The sequence below is a fragment of the Castanea sativa genome, chromosome 10 (genome assembly GCF_040712315.1).
Source record: "Castanea sativa cultivar Marrone di Chiusa Pesio chromosome 10, ASM4071231v1".
Classification (NCBI taxonomy): Eukaryota; Viridiplantae; Streptophyta; class Magnoliopsida; order Fagales; family Fagaceae; genus Castanea; species Castanea sativa.
In genome coordinates, this window is record NC_134022.1 from 35,385,046 (window position 1) to 35,392,066 (window position 7,021).

The 7,021-nt window shown below is 37.5% G+C and overlaps 1 pseudogene; it reads right to left on the bottom strand.

Moving 5' to 3' along the window:
• Nucleotides 1–1,443: 1,443 nt before the first annotated feature.
• On the bottom strand, nucleotides 1,444–3,249 carry LOC142614257 (epoxide hydrolase 1-like; annotated as a pseudogene).
• Nucleotides 3,250–7,021: the final 3,772 nt, after the last annotated feature.

Consider the following 7,021-nt stretch of genomic DNA (forward strand, 5'->3'; position numbering starts at 1 on the left):
CTGCTATTAGGAAAATTATTATGTACTCCTGGAGTACCATAAATGAGTACTCCCCCCTCTCACATGAATGGTGGGTCCCACTAATTAAATTCATGGTGGGACCCACCATTCATGTGAGAGGAGGAAGTACGTATTTATGGTACTCCGGAAGTACCTAATAATTTTCCCTGCTATTATTGCTGATATTTGCAGGGTTGATTATTCTTCTATTGTTCCTTTAATAAAAGTCCAAATTATCTTTTAAAAAAAAGCATCTGGCATCCTTTTTTTTTTTTTTTTTTGAGAGAGAGAGAGAGAGAGAGAGAGAGAGAGAGGAGTCTAGTTGGTGTTTAATGCATTAAGATCCCATCATATTTACTTAGGCTTTTGCACTTAAATCCAACAATAAATGGGACATGACAAGAAAGAAATCTCTATTTTGCCATTCTTTGATTCTTGCATAGCATTTTGGTTATGTTATTTTATTTTTTTAATTTATGAAAGTCTTTTGGCTTCTTTCAAAAGCTCCTATCTACTTCCATTCAACTTCCACTTCTACAAAAATAAAAATTAACTATATAATTCTTTTTACTAGTAATTTACACACATACACACACACTCAGTGAGTCTTAAAACAACAATTTAAATTCAAATTTTAACCATCCATGAATAACTGGGATTTGGGAATCCATGTACCAATATGTGCTTCTCAATCATAATGAAATAACTTTAAAGAAATAAATATTCAAGCAAAAATTCATACTTTTTTTTTTTGAGAAGGAAGATAATTCATTAAAAAAACTAGACCTGAAAGACGGATTGAACAAAAGAAGAGATGTCTGGAGGAACACGCTTCATCCAAACCTCTAAAGGAAAAGATAATCTAGCTCTCTGAGCTAAGGCATGCGTGTTGGGCTTTGTGGAGCTTAGTTATGTTTGATCTGGTTGACGACCCGACTCGACCCGATTAATGTTGCGTGGTTTTAGGCCCGTTTTTAGCCCATTGTGAATCTTGTGCCCAGGATGTAGAAAACGCATTTTTGTGATTAGGGTTTTGTGTAGTCGGTTTTGTGAGAGAAAAGAGAACTATAGCACTTTGTATTTTTCCCTGATAATAGTGAAATTCCTGCAACTCCGTGGACGAAGGCAAGTTGCCAAACCACATAAATACTGTCTTGTGCGTGTGATTATTTTCTTTGGTGTGTATTTTTCTCTATTTTTTGTTTCTCACAGGTTTAGGAATTCGTGGAAATTTCCTACAATGCACTACAACATTGTCTTGCCTGCCAATATGAGAGAAAAAATAACTTTGAAAAGAGTTTAAACGAGACAAAATGTCTTTTAAGATGTACCCTCCCTAAGAGTGTGACACATTCCTATCTTGTAACAACTTGATAACAGCCTTGCAGATCATATGACAAGGTCTATTCAACTACTAAGCTTAGTGCCACTAGAGGTGACAGATTGAAATCCTAATGAACCCATAGAAACAGTGCACAAATTACTAACAGAATTTATTTGAACTTCTTAATGAAGTCATAGATGTGAGAGCTGATTTCCTCAGCTTTTTCTTGGTTGATGAAGTGACCCACCCCTTCCATCACAACAGTTTCCTCCAAAAACGGCACATCTTTCTTGAAACCACCATTGTGTATATATTCCTTTGTCCCCAGGGTGGTGTACACCATGTCCAAATCCCCCACTATGAACTTCACAGGTACCTTCACTTGCACTCAGGTCCATTTTTCTGTGACCTCCCAGTTTCTGCAATAATCAGAAACAAATTATCAAACGTTTGTTTTATGAATATCAAAGTACTGGGACATTTAATGTTAAGGAAGGCCAAGATTTAAGTTTTCATGCTTATATTTGATGTGAGCCCAAGATTTTGGTTCTTTTGTTGATTAAAAGCGAACTGGGTGAGCGTCTTGGAAGAGGATCAACTCCATTTGAAATGAATCAATCTCATGTTTCAAATTAAATATTACAAATCTAAGATATAGTCATTTTAAAAAACATGACTCTCTATACATAGTTGGATTTAAGAATTAAAACCTTAAACGTGAAATGGGCACCTAGAATTTGTTAAATATCAAGTCTTAAGCATAAGAAATGTTTTGATATTTAGATTTTGAAACATTTTCATTAAAGTTTGTAACATACTGGTCAATTGCTCGGTAGTAGTTCAATCCTCCAGTGAAGCCTTTCTGGTCAAATTTTGTGACATAATAAGTAAGCTCTTCTTCTGAAAGCCAAGAGGGCAAGGAAATTGAAGCATTGGTACGGATTTCAAATGCATTTCCTTTAGGGAAGCAGGGTGGACCTGGTTTTCGAATTGAGAAAATGGTCTTGAGTACGATTGCTGTACCTAATTCAGCAATCTCAGCTTCAATTTCTTCTGGTGCCTGCAACACATATGGAAATATCAAAGTAAAATTGGGTGGCGATAGAAAATATTAGTTACCACGTTTTGGTTTTCAAATTTCAGAGTCCAAGATTAGCCTCTTATAACTTGGAATGTAACGTGTACTAAAGTCTAAGCCTAAAAATCTTGAGCAAGAATCATAGCAAAGCAAATGATGTGACTTAGAAAGCCTTTGCTCAAATCAAACAAGCATGCTTACCTAACTGTTTCAGCTGTTTCATAGAAACTAGGTACCAAAGAGGTAAATGGGATTAAACAAATAAGATTTTATACTAAAACATGATCATTTAAGCATACAAGAAGCCAAATCTGGTTATGTTAACAAAACAAGAACCTGAAATTTGCATATATAGTAGTCATCTCCAAAGAAACCTCACATTCTATCCATTGGCTTCATCTGTGGACTCCTTGGCGTGAATGGAACACAAAGGCACACAAATGCCTTCACTCTTTCAGGCTTAAACAAGCACAAGTACCAACTCATGATGGCTCCCCAGTCATGTGCTACAAGAAACACTTGCTCCTCACCCAGAGAGTCAATGAGAGCAACAAGGTCATTGACAATGTGATCGCAGGTGTAGCTGGTGATGGAAGTTGGCGCTTCAGTGTCACCGAAGCCCCGGAGATCTGGTGCTACAGCATGGTATCCAAGTGAGCTCAAAGCATGAATCTGGTGGCGCCAGGAGTACCAAAGCTCAGGGAAGCCATGGAGGAATAGTACTACCGGGCCTTGTCCTTTTTCTGCTATGTGCATTTTGATGCCATTGACACTCACAATCCTATGATCTATACCCTCCATGCCTGTCTCTCTGTCTAAGAAGTAAAAACTCTTTTTTTTCTCTTTGCTCTTTCTCATGAGCTTAACTGCTTAAGCTTCTTGGGGTGGTGGAAGTAGCTAGCTAGTGGATTTGAAGAGAGGTGTTATGACCAGTACAGGAGTTAATGCAGAGCACAGAAAGTTTGAGTTTGGGAAGGGCTAGCTTCGCTTTTGAAGGCAAAGGACTGTGTCGGGGAAGAACACAGTAACATAACTTTTTGTTTTTTTGAGAGGCCGCCCCAACAGGGGAAAGGCTTTACGTATTATTAATGATTTCTGCAAGATACAGAGCATAGGAAGATACAGGGACTTCCTCCATCCAAATGCAAAAAGGAGAAAAATTACAAGCAGCTCGTGCTAGACTTTGAGCTACTGAGTTTCCTTGCCTGCGAGTGTGCTGGAAGGTCACGCTGCTGAAGTGAGTAGATAGAGCCTTTATGTCAGCAGCAATATGCCCAAAGGGAGCAGCAGAAAATACATCACTCTGCATAGCTCGAATAGCAATTTTTGAATCACCTTCAAGGATGACTTTATCAAAACCAAGTTCTTTGGCGAAGATAAGAGCCCTCTGCGCTGCTAACACTTCCACCATCTCCACTGAAGTGGGTAGAGGAATTATTTGTGTCAAAGCAGCCATAACTAGACCACAGTCGTTATGAATGATGGAGCCCAAACCAGCTACCGCGCTCTCCTGGAAGAAAGCTCCATCAAAATTGGCTTTGAGGCAACCCGGCGGGGGAGGCATCCATTTTGTGGAAGTTTGAGCACGAGGGGGTTGTGAGGGAGAGGAGTTGGCATGTTGGAATTCTTGGAGGGCTTCCCTAGCCATTGAATTGATCAGTTTCAGGTCAGCCATTTTTTCTCCCGTTCTCAATTTATTCCTTCTGAACCAAATCAAGTATGCTAGCATTGCAAACAGGTCCGTGGGGTAAGATTTTTCCAAACAGATGTTAAATACCTCTGAGAAAGACAGGCACTCAATAGCTTCATTCATCAACTCACCAAAATGCACAGCCCAAACCGCTTTGAGTGATGGACAAGACCAAAGGGCATGCAGTGTAGACTCTGGTTCAACTCCACAGGCTTGACAATTGGGGTCCGTGAGGACCTTCCGTTTTGCGAGGTTAACCCGGGATGGGATAGCATCCCTAATTGCACGCCACAGCAGGGTTTTAGCTCTATTGGGGATTCTCAGCTTCCAAAGGTCCCTCCATGTGTTCCTTGGTTGTGACATAATTGGTAGTCCAGCATTTGTCATCATCTCTTCAGCAACCAAGAGTCTATATCCGGCCTTAACCGAGTAGGTGCCATCCACGTTGCTCGGCCAACACAGCTTGTCATCAGTATCACTCAAACTGCTGGGAATGGATTTGATCATCTTGGCTTCCAGAGGCAGGAAGTTATCGTCCACTGCATCCTCAATCCAGCACCTCATTTCCTTGTCTATCAGAACTGAGACCTGAGCATCACTACCAAAGAAAGTTAGAGGAGATTGGATTCTAGAATACTGTGGGTCAGGAAGCCAGTTATCCTTGTAAATGAGGATGTTTTCCCCATTACCCACTCTCCATTTGCCCCCCATTTTATGATCTCCCTGCCTTTGAGAATACTCCTCCAAGCAAAAGAACCCTTGTCTTCCTTCGCATAAAAAATGTTACCGGTTGGAAAGAATTTTGTTTTGAAAAACCTGTGGAAGAGAGACTTTTCATTTTCAAGCAATCTCCAAATTTGCTTTGCCAACATAGCATCATTAAATTTCTGCAATTCCTTGAAGCCCATACCGCCAAGGCCTTTTGGAAGGCATAGAGAGCTCCATTTCACCCAGTGTATTTTCCTTTGGTTTCCGCAGTAGCCCCACCAGAATTTACGGATCAGCTGCTCAATGTCATTGCATAGTGTGATGGGGAGTTTAAAGCAGCTCATAGCGAAGGTTGGGATAGCTTGAACCACCGCTTTGAGCAACACTTCACGCCCAGCTTGGGTTGGGAAAGGAGTTTTTCTTTCCAACCTTGTAACTTGGCCCACACTCTCTCTTTGATGTACATGAGGCTTGCCTTCTTATTCCTGCCAACAAGGGTAGGAAGGCCAAGATATTTTTCGTACTGTTTTACCTCTTGAGCCCCAAAGAAGCTGGTGATTTGCTCAATGTCTGTTGTAGAAGTGGACTTACTGAAGAATAGCAATGTCTTCGATCTATTTAACTATTGGCCCGAAGCATTTTCATAGATACTTAAAAGTTCTTGAATCCTGTTGCATTCGAAAATTGAGGATCTGCAAAAAAGCAGGCTGTTGTCAGCAAAGAAGAGGTGAGTCAGTAACATAACATAAATGCTGGAGCACATGTGAGATTATTTTAACAAGGAACCTCTCCAAGAAAGTATGTCCATATTAGGATTACATGTAATCATACATGGTAGCATTTTTTAAACTTTAAACTCGCGTACATTCATTCACCAAAAAAAAAACAAACTTTGAAAGCGTGAGTCTATGCCAATTTTGTGAAGACATTATTAAAACCATCTATAGTTAATGGGGAGTCCAAATCTTCTGTACCACTCTCCCTGCTCTACTCTATGCTTCACAAATAAAAATTTGACACATGTCCACCTATTTAATTAGATGCTAATTTTTTTTCCTTTTTATATTCCAAACTTTTAGTTTCCTAAAAAATACTAGCCTTATCGCATGCGCTTCGCGCGTGTAATGAGACTCTTTTTTCTTTTTTTTTGGATTTAGTATTATAATTTTTCTTTCATCACAATTTGAAAAAATAGATAGGATTTTTTTTTTCAAAGAGAATAGAACTCATTATTCAATTAGAAGCTTTTGTGTGTTTATCCAAATCCACTTGATGATGTAATAGTTATAAAAAAAAAATGATAATGTAATAAATCAAAAAAAAATGATAATATAATAGTTTAAAAAATAAACATGGGATAGTTTAGTCTGACACTTTTTTTTTTTTTTTTTAACGTGGGATAGTTTTTCCTTATTGTATTGGAGGGGTAGTTATTTTCTTTCAAACATGAGTAGTGGGAAGTTCTTTTCTTTTTTTAGAAGAAAATTGGGGAAGTTTTATTGTACACGTTTCTTTTTTATGAGAAATTCTATTCAGAAAATGTGGAGAAGATAAATACGTGGGGAGATTTTTAAGCTATTGAGTAGAAGTAGGAATTTATTAGAAGTAGGAAGGCATTTCAATATAGAAGTAGGAATTTATGATTTTGTCAATTTACTATTTTACCCCATTTTTATGTTTTAGGTAGGGGTATTTTTTACTATAAAAAAAAAAAGTAATAACTAACTTTCTTTTGTCAATTTACTATTTTAACCCCATTTTTAAGTTCTTGGTTAATTAATTTAGGAGTATTTTTTACAGTAAAAAAAGTAATAACTAACTTGGAGGGGTAGTTATTTTCTTTCAAACATAAGTAGTGGGAAGTTCTTTTTTTGAGAAGAAAAGTGGGGAAGTTTTATTGTACACGTTTCTTTTTTATGAGAAATTCTATTCAAAAAATGTGGAGAAAATAAATACATGGGGAGTTTTTTAAGCTATTGAGTAGAAGTAGGAATTTATTAGAAGTATGAAGGCATTTCAATGTAGAAGTATGAATTTATTATTTTGTCAATTTACTATATTAACCCCATTTTTATGTTTTAGGTAGGGGTATTTTTTAGTATAAAAAAAAAAGCAATAACTAACTTTCTTTTGTCAATTTACTATTTTAACCATATTTTTAAGTTGTTGGTTAATTAATTTAGGGGTATTTTTGACAATAAAAAAAGCAATAACTAACTTT